Genomic DNA, 13,495 nt, shown 5'->3' on the forward strand with positions numbered 1-13,495 from the left:
ATACTTTGGTAGTTCCTGGAAGAATGAGAGCCTTATGATGGGGGTGGCTGAGGAACACTTTTCTGAAGAGGTGAGAATGGGTTCATGAATGATGAGTAGAATTTCAGCAAGTAAGAAAGAGGTTTCTTTCTTAGGTATTCCAGGCAGGAACTAAGGCATGGTCAAGGACAAGGGGTATGAAAGTCCAGGGGACCTGGAGGAATGGCTAGACTACTGACCCAACCAGTGAGTTACTCTCGGACAGTGGTTCTCCAACTCTCAGACGGTGGGCAACAGAATCACCGGGAGAGTTTGTTAAATCAGATTACTGGGTCTCACATCCACTGTGTCTGATTTAGAAGGTCTGGGGTGGTGCTGAGGAATCTGTATTTCTAACAAGTCCCCAGGTGATGCTGACCTGCTGGTCCAGGGTGGACTCTTTGATCTCTATTCTATTGTGAGCTTGGTTAAGTCCTTTGGGTAGCAATCATAATTATCTAGAATTTCTCTATTATAAATATTGTCAACTAAATCCGCCAGGAGAAGATGGAAATAGGGAAGGAAATGATTATTTTGGGAGGCCTCCTATTTACTAACGCTTTCCAAAACTACCTCATTTAATTCTCATCTCATTCCCATCAGATACGTTATAATTCCCAATTCACAGATGAACAAACTGGGGCTCAGAGACTTCAATAACAGGGCCAGGATCTATGAAGTGCTAGAACAATCTTGCATTTTAGTGTTAAGAAATCAGCGTGGAGGTCTGACCTTTGAATTCTCTTCAAGGGCGGTGGTTCAAGAACCTCTGAAAATGAGTATTATTTTTGTTCAAAATCAGATCCATCTCTATTGAGTGTTGCAAAAGTCACAAGAGAAGGGTAAAATAGACCAAGCCATGTTCATGTTATCTACAAATGTGGGGAGTGAAAAAAACTTCCTCCAAATAATGACTCTAGGGTACTCACGAGCCCCACAAGACAGCTCCATTTCAAAGAAATACCTTTGTGTTTTCAGTTCAAATAGCAAGTCAGCCAGCCAGCCAGCCAGGGAACATGGCTTGGAAATCTGAGATGGTCAGCAAAACCACTGCTTCTCCTTATTTGGATAAATAACAGCCTCAATGACAACCAGTTTGGGAACTGTGCATGCCCTGAGGCCGGGCTTGGCAGCCATCTCCGCCCACGCCCTGCCATGCCTTTAGCTGCACCAACAGCTAAAGGAGTTTAGCCAAATATTGACCAATCTCTTCTTCCCCACCAGGTTCTGATACTGACATGCACCTCCTCTTCAGAGACACAATCTGCTTCCCTGTGTCCCAACAACAAACTGCCAGGTGGGCCTTTGAGCACCCCTACGTTTAAGTCAAGCCCTGTACTCCTGACACTGAGTAGCTCATGAGACAGAACGGACAGCAAGTCATTAAGTCATGCTCCATATAACAAAGTGCCCACATAGGGTAAGGGGTACAGGCTGTCCAGCTGCTCTTCTTACCCATTGCCTCTAGGAATAAAAGACTTCTCTGCCACACAGGATGTAAGGCAATTGATGAAAATTGCTTTGTAATCTATGGAGCACTTTTCAAAGTTCATGATTAGGGCTGAGCACAGAGTGGCTCACACCTGTGGACCTAGTACTTTGGGAGGTCAAGGCAGGAGGATGGCTTGAAGCCAGGAGTTTGAGACCAGCCTGAGCAACATAGCAAGGCCCTGTCTCTGCAAAAATAAAATTTTAAAAATTAGCCAGGCATGGTGGTGCATGCCTGTACCCTCGGTATTTGAAAGGCTGAGGTGGGAGGATGGTTTGAGCCCAGGAGTTCAAGGCTGCAGTGAGCTATGATTACACCACTGCTCTCCAGCCTGGAGGACAGAGTAAGATCCTATCTCAAAAGCAAAACAAAAGTTCCTGATTAGCACCAACAGCTTTCAACTCACTTCAAAGAGAAACAACCTCCAAGCTGAACCAAAGGTAGCGTATCTTCCCCTAATGCTCAACCCAAACTTCCCCAGCTCTTTTTTTTTTTTTTTTTTTTCATTATCTTTACTTTTCTGAATAGCAACGTTAGGGCAACATGATAAGTGACAATAAATGGAAGGGATTTCTTAAAATTAGGGCAGCAAGACACTGGTGCCATTTCGATGACTCCTCTTCTTAATGCACTGAAGTATACAAATTAGTTTCCTTTTTTTTTTTTTTTTTTTGGTGGCTCAAGCCTATAATCTCAGCACTTCTGGAGGCACAGGCTGGTGGATCACTTGGGGAATTTGAGACCAGCCTGGTCAACATGGCGAAACCTCGTCTCTACAAAAAAATACAAAAATTAGCTGGGTTTGGTAGGGGGCTGCCTGTAATCCCAGCTCCTCGGGAGACTGAGGCAGGAGAATCACTTGAACCTGGGAGGCAGAGGCTGGAGTGAGCTGAGGTGGCACCACTGCACTCTAACCTGGGTGACAGAGCAAGACTCTGTCTCAAAAAAAAAAGGGTTTAATCCTCCTCATCAATCAGTACTCATCCACACCATCATCTCGAGGAATGCAGTGGGGTGTGGTGGAGCGAGCACCGGATTATGACTCTAAAGGCCTGGTTTCTCTCCACTGGGAGTCTCTTCTTGGCTCTGGTCTCATAACCGTGACTGTAGTCCTGACACTGAAATTCTCTGAGCCTCTGATTCAGCTACTTAGTTGGTTCAGGAAAACCTTCTTGCACTTTCTCTTCTAGTGCTGTGAATACCCAATGAGTTCCATCACTGTTGTATCACTATGCACGCATGATTACTAATATCATCAGCAAACATTCAGGGGCTCACTCAGTGAGCTGTGAGGCAGAAGAAAATGAATAAAACAAAAAATACTCACTTGAATATATTCACAGGAGGATGAAAAGAATGACACATTCTTTTTTGAGGTACAAGAACTGGCAAAAGAATGAAGACTTTGGATGTAGCCAATGTAAGAAAATTCTACTGTATTATATTCCAAAGACACCATCTTTGAGAAAAATGGTCCAGGCTGGACATGATGGCTCATGCCTGTAATCCCAGCACTTTGGGAAGCCAAGGGTGGTGGATTGCTTGAGCTCAGGAGTTCTTGACCAACCTGGGCAACATGGTAAAACTCCATCTCTACAAAAAATACAAAATTTAGCCTGGTGGGGTGGCATATACCTTTAGTCCCAGCAACTTGGGAGACTAAGGTGGGAGGATCACTTGTGCCCAGGAGGCGGAGGTTGCAGTGAGCCAAGATTGCACCACTGTACTCCAGCCTGGGTGACAGACAGAGGGAGACTCGTCTCAAAAAAAAAAAAAAAAAAAAAGTACTTTTCCTCATTCCCATTTCCAAATTAATTGATCATTCTGAACCCAAATCAGGCTACATAAAAGACTCCTGATTCATTTAATAGTGGTACAACAACAAATAGACTCACATTTCAATTATTTATAATCACTGTGAGATGGGTGATTACCCACATCTCAGCACTGGATCATTCCCATCTTACCACCTGGGGAACATTTCTTTTGTGAATGAAAAGAGAATCCGTGTCATTACTTGTCTATGGCCAGGATGCAAGTTTTGGTTGGTGAAGAGGAAGCTGAACTAATTAGCTCAAGATGCGTGTTTAGAGGCTCTTGGGATTTCGACTACATTATCCTTTCTAGTCCTGCCCCACATTTATATTAAAAATAGAGATCTGGGTGCTCTAGCATGGTTCTTGATAGAAAAACATTTATCTTATAATAATACTTAAAATTGATTTTTGGCACAGCAAAAATTGGGAATTTAATGCAAATGTAGAGATGTTTTGTTATTGCACGTATCTGCCGAGACAGCTTTGCACATATACTCACTGTGTCTATATTTAAAATTATATTTGGGTAGTTTTTATATTAAGATACTCCATGTATATGAGTATGTATCTGTCGATAAAAATTCTGTGCCAAAATTAAAAATATCAAAATTCCACATCTGACTCATTTTTATGTTCTAGTCTCAAAGTGATACTGAATAGAAACTTATTAGCATTTCAGTAAATTTCTTCAGATCATTGTTACGAATAATAAAAATACAGAAACATTTTAAAACAACATATTTCGGTCTTAAAATGGTCAGATTAACATAATTATAGCTGGAGGTTGCCAACAGTGCCACATTTCTCATTTTCATGAAAATGCAGAGGTTCTCTCAGATTGCAAGCTAATAGGCTCCTTGGTCTAAATATATACAGTAAAATCTGCAGCAAATTTCTGAAGCATTAAGGTCTGAACCCTGCAGATATCTGGTGAGTAAACTGTGTTGCAGTGGAGCAGATTTTTTTTTTTTTGTAGTTACACAGCTGCTAGAAAATATATTTTTAGATTTGCTTTTAAAGGCAAGGGAAAATGGTATACACTTTGTGGATATCCAACCATGATGTATCCATCATGATCCCCCAGTCCCTACTGCAAGGGGTCAGCCATCTACAGAATGCCCTATTCTGGTCCTCCTTCCTTGCAAGTGAGTGCAAGGACAGGCACTAGATGCTCATTCTAGATGAAGCTATCAGACCCTGACCACCAATCCTATGCATCAGAGGTGCTACATTTGACGAAAATCACGCATCGAAGTGTAAGCACCCTATAGATCAGTCCCCTGCAATTTCTGAATTGCCCCCTTGTTGGCATTGGTATGATTGCTTATTGCTGTGTTTTTCTTTGATGACTCTTCCTACCCTATCAAGAGTACATGAAAAGGAACTGGTTCAGAGAGTGATATTAGAACAAGGCAAAACATGACCTTTGATGTCACAAGAAAAGAAAAAAAGGAAAGAAATCAAGTACATGTGTCGATCAACCAACTGAGTCAAACATACTTTCTGTGTTTCAGGAATATGGAGTGAGTTAGGGCCACCTGCACAATGGAAAGAGGTCCTCGAGCCTAAATGACAAGCTGAGTAGTCACACCTTTTATCTGGAGAGACCTTAAATAAGTAAATCTGCTAAAAAAATGATTTAATGAGTAGCTCTTCTTTTGTGCCAAATAGTAAGATGCTGACGGTCTTGAGAACTCTTAGAGAAGAATTAGATTTCATCTGGACATCAAAATGTTTCGTTTTTTGCCAATTGCATGCTTTAAATGAAGTTTTACCCTGTCCCTTCCTTGAAACCTCAATTTGTGCTTCACCTTAAAGCTTTGGTTTTTAAACTTCACGCACTAACAAGATACCAACACCACTTTAGCTATATGTTTATACTTTCTGTACTAGCAATCATTTAATAATTTTCTTTAAGTCAGTTTTAAATGGACTTTTTTCTTCTTAGTTGTGACGAAGAATTATAATTGTGACTTAAGGAGTTAATGAATATTAACTCTGAAGTTCTTTGTGCTACCTGTCTTTCCAACATTCATTCAAAACAACATCATATAATTATTACCATTTACAAACTGTTTTTCTAGGTGCCAACTAAAATCACTGGTTCTAAGTAGTGAACAACTTTGAAAGTAATGTGAGGAGTCATACATTAACATTTCACATAGCATAACTGCAGGAGCTATTTGCTACAGCAAAGAGGCTGTTTTTTTAAAATAATGCCATAATACTGTACAACCTTCTTGAACCAATATTGCTTTATTCAAAATATCTCATAATTTGAAGCAGCTGCTATTTTTCAGTTGACATGATGGCCTATTCTCCTTCCATAAAAAATACTGGGTAATTTAAATCTGGTTAGTTTAAAATCCATTTATTTTTAGTCCAGCCCCATGTATTTCCAATTAATCAGCTCTGGCCTTACTACAGGATTTCTGATTCTCTTTTAGTAAGATAATCCAGAAGAGAGAGAGAAAGTTGTCCTGCTTTCTAGAAGATAAGTGAAAGCTGGCTAGACTCAGCTATCATAAAAGATGGCTAAGTCAAATAGTGTTTTCCTAAATCAGTCAAGACAACAAACCTCATAAGATCCAGCTCAGGTGAGAACAAAGGCAGAAAACAGGCTAAAGGGCACTGCATATAGACAAGGGTCTGGTCTGGGGGATGGTGACGTGAGATCCAGCCCTATTTTTGTCAGTGCTTTATTTTGTGATTTTGACCCTGTCACTCCAACCACTCCGGGCCTCCTGAGTCTCAAGTTACAGGGAAATGGGTTACAAAAGATGATGCCTACGACCCTCTTTCTATTTCTAAAACCCTGTGACTTCAAATAAGTCAGGTGTCTTTCCTTCTTTTTTCCATTTTTGTTCTGATATAGTAGGTGTATATATTTATGGGTTACACGAGATATTTTGATACAGACATGCAACGTGTAACAATCACATCAGGGTAAATGGGGTGTCCATCACCTCACGCATTTATCCTTTGTGTTGCAAAGATTCCAATTATACTATTAGTTTTTTTAAAATGTACAATTACATTATTTTTCACTATAGTCACTCTGTTGTGCTAGCAAATATCAGGCCTCATTCATTCTTTCTAAATGATTTTTCTGTACCCATTAACTATCTTTTAAAAAAATTATTATGAATTTCAGGGCTGTTTCTTGAGGGAGCACCAGTGAGGCAGGTCAGGTTTGCTTTCTCCATTAAAAATCTGCAGTGGCCAGCTCTAGTTCCTTAAAAGTGGACAGAGTATCTATGAGTACTGCAAATCACATGCAAGCAGAGATCACCTACCCCACGAGAAAAAGTAGGACAGAGAGAAAACGTGCTAACAGTAGCCAAAATGTATCTTGAAAACACTTAAAAAAAAAAAAAAAAAGATTAGCATGTTCTTCTGCCTACCCCAAATTTATATAAAAGTAACACATGCTCATTTGAGAAATTTTGGAAAAAGCATCAAGAGAAGAATGATGCCCTGGAAGCCTTCTATGAGGTAGGATCTTGGACCTAGGGAGCCTAGACTGATGTGGTAGAGAACAGCCTAGTATGGTTTGGGATGCCTTGCTGGGGAGCCACAGAAACACAGAAAAGCAAAACCCCAGCTAGTGAACATGTAGGTACAAGGGGTGCAACTTGAAAATGCAGACATATACCCCCAGTTAAAGGCAATTTCTGCCAACATCTATACTTATAAGAGCAAAGAAAAGGGATGTGGCTTGGATATCAAAGGGCAGAAGGATGTGGCAAAACCCTCTCAAGTGCGCTCCAGGCAGCAGTGGCTCAGAACTCTTCCGGAGCTCACCCTAGTACCTGCTGGGGAGAAGGACAGTTCTGCTCCAATCAACTTTGAGTTGTGTTGGTCGTGTAGCCAATCCTGGATTTTATGCTGAACTGGAGCTGGAAGCCTTGATCCTGAAGCCTGTGTTGCCAGCAGCTGCCTCCCCTGTTGATGCTGTTAGCAGTAATTACTTTGCATCACAAATCACCAGGATATTTTTGCTGCTGTGTTGATGTCTCAATCTTCAGGAGGAGGTGGGAAGAGCAATGTTGAAGGTGAAGTTCAGGTTCTCAGGCAGCTGAGCCAGCTGCCCTAACTTCAGAGCCCCCCACCTTCAGCCTTAACATTCTTCCCATCCCCCTCCTGACAGCTCTGCCGCAGCTTGAAGGGGCAGTGGGCAGGCAGTTAGCCAGTCTCCATTCAAAGATACTTTCTGGCTTCCAAGTCAAGCTCACAAACAAGCTCCCTGCTCTGTCCTACGGAAACATTTTTTAATGACCACACAGCCCATGTAGCAAAGAAGAAAGCAGGAAAGGTCTGTGTAGTAAAGGGGAAAGAGTCGTTTATCCAAAGTGCTTTTCCCTATCTCTACGCTGTCTGTTCACTGTTTTCATTTCACTCTGAGTAAGTTGTAACCAGGTCCCTGGATAAACAACCAGTGTGATATTAGGTTTTGGATGCTACAGATCTAAAATAAAAGAAAATTCCAGAAAAGTACAAAATAGTTTATCTTGAAGCCACATAAACATGACTTATTTATTATTATTTTCAAGATAAGTCATCTATATTTGATTACAGACCTGAAGCTCTCAGCTACTAGGGAGGCTGTGCTGTCCAGGACTTAAAAAGGAAGACAGTCAGCCTGGATTTAAATCCCAGCTCTGCTACTTACTAGTGTGTGATCTTGTTGTTCTCTGAGCCTTGGTTTTCCAATCTTAAAATGGGTATAATTGTACCTACTCCATAGGGTTATTACGACGATCAAATAAAATAATAGATATATGTAAACCACATTGGATAACTTCTCACTTATATTAACTCATCTATAAGCTGGGATAAAGATATCCACAGGAATATGAATAAGCAAATTCATGAACACATGTATTTTTGAAAGGAAACAGACTGATTTAAAAGAACATTGCTCTTATTAACTTCCTTTAAAAGAAATCAATGCAAAATATTGTGACTGAACTATTGCAAGAGTTGACAGAATAGTTATCCCAAGTAAACATGATTTCTGTCACAGACTTTTTCAGGCCATCATTAAACCTGATATAACAGGCTTGTTACATCAAGCTTGTTATTTAAAAACTGTAGAAGTTTTTAATGTGATTCATACAGATTAAATTGCTATTTCTTTAAAATTTTTTCAAGACCAGGATAAAGGCTATTTTTATTTAAAAATTTAAAGTGATTTTCAAAAGATAAAAACACCAAATAATTTTTCCCTGGAATGTTAAAGGACACATATGATTTTCCCTCCTCATCTGTACCATGTCTTCAAATTATCGACTTTGCCTCAGAAACTGAATGCAAGTCAACATCTTCATGAAAACACTGAAAACTGTCACAGAGCACATAAATCAACAAGACCTGTAAAAGTAAACTATGCTGGCACTTTAAATCCTTTTCCAAATTATAAGGTTAACCAGAAACTAAACCACAAGATTTATAGATTGAAGACAGCTCAGTTTAATTTAAGTGGACTTTAACAAAACAGAATGATGTCAATGACAAAGAGAGGTTTTCTTCTAAGCAGTGTGCAAGAAATTAAAATAAAACCTAAAATTGCATTTCTCTATTGCATTGAACTTGAATACAGAAGACAAGTTAATGAAAGATAAATGTGCCAGAGCATGACAAAAAAAACTCTAAAGAAAACATCTTATCATAAAGGCACAGTCCTTACCTTACATTTTCGGTGAGCTTTTCTTTTCTAGAAGAAACTTTCTAGACTTGCAGAGACCTCGGAACCACCCCTCTCTCCAATGCTTTCAGCCTTGCCTGTCTTCACAGTGACTAAATGCGAGGCTTGGGTTTTTTACAGAAGGAAGCTTTTAGTCAAAATATGTGGTTTAAAGGAGCAGTATCCACTCTTGTTAAAACTATTTCACGGACATTCAGAGGTTTTGTTTCTACTCTATGAAAGTTAATTCTGAGTAGGAAGGCATTTTTCCTGTCCCGGAAATCAGCATAACTAAAACCAATGCTGAGCTAACGAGAAATGTTTCTTCCATGTGTTCTGTCTGGCAGAAACTGCAAGCCATATCAAGGAAACACGTGATGTTTATAAATACAATATGGCTCATGTTGTCATAACCTCTCAATGACAAAAAATTAAAAAAATAGTACAAGGAAAAGCAAGCAGTCACGCAGCAGGAAAGATGAGATTTTTATCACTTGGAAGCTGCATATCAGATGTGCATATATTACCTTTTCTTGCTTCTTAAAAAATAAGACTTTGTAACTGGAAGCAAAGTAGGAACAAGAAAATATCTACCATGTTCTGGATAGCCACTGCATTCAAATGTGTTTGCCTAGCTAATCATTTCCATAAGAGTCCTTCCTTATCAATCATAACAGAGATACCTTTTTGCCTTCCAGAAAAGCACAATATAAAAAATATATCATTAGGTATATCACTCATAAATGAGTTTCACAGTGTTAACTCCAGTGAATTATAGAACACAGGCAAGGATATTACCTAACCTGAACTAATGTGAAAAGTTTTAGATGTCTATAACATTATTGATGATTGAGTTAATTGATTATTGTCTGTTTCATTACTGCTTTTTGCCCATGTATCTCTTGCATGAGAAGGGAGACCAGATGAAGGATCTGACTCACAATGGCTGAGTGAGTGACTCAGTAAACACTTACAGTAATGAAGTTAACTGTTCTAAAATCATCACTCTCACATTATAAGTTTAGAGATATTTGCAATACTGACTATCAACCCAATCTAAAAGCAAGGGGCCAGGCACAGTGGGTCATGCCTATAATCCCAACACTTTGGAAGTCCATGGAGAAAGGATCACCAGAGCCTAGGAATTCAAAGCCAGCCTGGGCAACATAGGGAGACCCTGTCTCTACAAAGAATTTAGAAAATAAGCCAAGTATGGTGCTGTGTGCCTGTAGTTCCAGCTAATCGGGAGCTGAGGCAGAAGGCTCACTTGAGCCAGGGAGGTCGAGGCTGCAGTGAGCTATGATTGTGCCACCGTACTCCAGCCTGGGTGACAGAGCAAGACGCTGTCTTCAAAATATAATAAAAATAAAGTAAAATAAAATAAAAGCAAGATTTGTTCTAGTGAATTATAAACACAGCAAAACCAGATCTATCTTATTTAGATTTGTTATCTAGGGATTTAGTTTACTTTCTCCCACAGGTGGCTTTAACTTCCGAAAAGTCCACTCCTGCCAACACACACACAAAAGGTTAGATAAGTGCACGTTTCTGATGAATGCTTATTTTAATCTGACAAAGCAGATTTTTTTCTTTACTGTCATTCTTAAACTTCAGGGTTATTAACTTCTATTAAATTATACTGATGGACTGAGGAAAGGCAGACATTCTTTTTTTTGTTTTGAGACAGAGTCTCACTCTGTCACCAGGCTGGAGTGTAGTGGCATGATCTCGGCTCACTACAACCTCCTCCTCCCAGGTTCAAGTGATTATCCTGCCTCTGTCTCCCGAGTAGTTGGGACTACAGGTGTGTGCGTGCCACCACACCCTGTTAATTTTTGCATTTTTAGTACAGACAGGGTTTTACCATATTGGCCAGGATGGTCTTGATCTCTTGACCTCATGATCCGCCTGCCTCAGCCTCTGAGAGTGCTGGGATTACAGGCATGAGCAAGGTAAACATTTTTGTTTCTCATTTGGGTCAGTGGCCAATACTGGGATAAATCAGGTAATGTGCTATAAACCTCAAACATGTACATTTACAAATAATTGTATTGATCTTAGTAGATAAGGCACTAACCGAAGGTTTGTGATAGAAAAGGGCTGAAGTAAGTATCGTTTTCTATCTAGGTATTTAATGAGAATCTACTCAGGGCATTGTCCGTGAGAGCCACAGGGAGCATAAAGATGAATGAAATGGAGACCCTGTCCCGGAGAAGCTTAGCGCTGAAAAAGACACCTAAGACGTGTGCATCAGTAACTCAACGCAGACAGGAAAACGTGAGTGCACAAGGAGAGCGGGGCACGGTGGTGACATTCTATGGAAGTTTCAAGAAGGGACAGGGTCTCCATTTCAGTGGGGAGGTTTAGAAAGAGAAGAGTGAGAGAGGCTTGATGAAAAGAATAGTTTCTGGGTTAGGTCTTTAGAAATGTGTGGCCCCTGGACATGTGGAGATGACTCACGGACACGCTGATGAAGACAGTGGTGGGAAAGTATGGGAGTGACCACAGGCGTGATTACAAAGGCCACTTCTAGAGTTGGCCTGCCTGGCTCTAAATTCAGCCCCACTTCTCTTTAGCTGGGTGGCTTTGAGCAAGTTCACTGACCTCTCTAAGCCTCAGCTTCCAGCTCTGAAACAGGAGGACGGTAAGAATCCCTCTCACATTGTATAGCTGTGAAAATCAAATGAAGTAAATACAAGCAAACTGCTCAGTATGGTGAAAGTACATCAGAAGTGTTATTATTGTAACCACTCTCATTGCATGAGGGAAAGGGATATTACCGCTGGGTCAAGAACTCTGCATAGATAAAGAAAGTCAGCTAAGAGGGTTTTCTGAAACTTCCACTTTTGTGGGATCCTTTTGTTTCAATGGGATGACTTGATACTCCCTGAATCCCAAACCTTCTTCTCAACCAGAACACTGCCCGGTGGAAAAAAGTGCTCTGAGTTCAGTGGCCACTGCAGACACAGGTCCTAAACGGGCAATTCACTCCTTTTTCTTTTCTTTTTTTTAATAAGTATATTTTCAGTGTGCTCAGAAGAGGAGAGAATGAAGCAAAATTAAATATAAAAAGCTACCATGAAATAGATGCGTAATGAAATTAAGAAATGAAACAAATGTTAATAAAGGATATTTTATGTGTTCTAAAGTCTTAGTAGAAACATCACTTCAAAAATTGCAAAACTTAAATGGAAATATCAAGGAAGGGAGGTTGCGAGCTGTGTATAAAGAAGCAGAAAGAAGTAAGTTCAAATCCAGTGTCTGACATTGATCAGATGTGTAAGCTTGGGAAAGACCTCTTTGGCTTCCGTTTTATCACCTGTGAAAATGAAGCCAGCATACCCCCTTTGCAGAGTTACTGACTAATTTAAATAATATGTAAAGTACTTAACACATTGCCTACTCTGCAGACACAAAAAGGTTTGCTATCTTCTATCTAGAACAACCATGGTAGAGAATGAATACTATTTATATCCTGATAGATTGCACAAAGAAATTAATAGAGTTAATTTTTTTTATTATAATAGAGTTAATTTTTTTTCTGTAAAACCATACATTTTTACGGTTGCACAGAAAAAAGAAGTCAAAGTGGAATGTGTAACAAAAGGAAGATAAAAGTAGGAAAATTAAAAAGAGAGTCCAGGAATGAAGCCAACACACAAAACACACGCCACAAATGCCTGCACTCTTGCTGTGGGTGGGCCACAAATTTAATTCTAAGCCTTAGAGTAGCAACACAAAGAGGGAAAATGATCACTTACAAGATTCAAAGTGTCCATATGATAAAAATAAACCAGGAGAAGCAGAACTATTTCTGGTGAGGAGAACAGAGAGATATTTTTACAGTGGGTTCTCATTAATGATAGAAAATGAATAACATAGCATTTGTAGGACCATCAGTAGGGGACTCAGTAAATCCTGTTTAACAAGTGTTTACTCTGCACTCACCAAGGGTTAAGATGCCATGACTGGCTTTCAGAGGGATGTGAAGATGACCCAGCACATAATATGGCTTTTGCCTCTGAATAATGTACAGTCTTTTGTATGAGATGGACACACAGCTAAATGATTATAACACAAAATGGATAGGCCACATGCCCTTAAAACGGAAAGATGAATTCTGACACAGCATTAGTGAAAGGTTTCCTGGAGTAGGTAGTTTTTTATTTGAGATCTAAAAGCAAGTTTTTATTATTTTGTAAAAGATTTTATTATGGTCAAGCGCAGTGGCTCCTATGTGTAGCCCCAGCACTTTAGGGGGCCAAGGTGGGCAGATCACCTGAGGTTAGGAGTTTGAGACCAGCCTGGCCAAGATGGCAAAACCCCATCTCTACTAAAAAAAGCAAAAATCAGCCAGGAGTGGTGGTGCACTCCTGTAATCCCAGCTACTCGGGAGGCTGAGGAAGAAGAATTGCTTGAACCCGGGAGGCAGAGGTTGCAGTGAGCTGAGATTGTGCCACTGCACTCCAGCCTGGGCAACAGAGC

The 13,495-nt window shown here is 40.0% G+C and overlaps 1 protein-coding gene across 24 annotated transcripts in view; it reads right to left on the reverse strand.

Annotated features, from left to right (window-relative positions):
- The window catches only part of KIAA1217 (KIAA1217 ortholog), a 498,057-nt gene that overhangs the window by 89,100 nt on the left and 395,462 nt on the right, over nt 1-13,495 (reverse strand). The window contains exon 1 of one of the 24 annotated variants that reach the window (XM_017535552.2): nt 9,014-9,387. The exons of 21 other annotated variants lie outside the window; for them this stretch is intronic. The gene's annotated coding sequence lies outside the window, so the exon portion shown is untranslated. Of the gene's footprint in view, nt 1-9,013; nt 9,388-13,495 lie in introns of those variants that run through there. 2 more of the 24 variants (XM_017535562.2, XM_017535554.2) reach the window with 2 other exon arrangements.

Source organism: Cebus imitator, unplaced genomic scaffold, assembly GCF_001604975.1.
Source record: "Cebus imitator isolate Cc_AM_T3 unplaced genomic scaffold, Cebus_imitator-1.0 Scaffold92, whole genome shotgun sequence".
In the NCBI taxonomy this organism is placed as follows: domain Eukaryota; kingdom Metazoa; phylum Chordata; class Mammalia; order Primates; family Cebidae; genus Cebus; species Cebus imitator.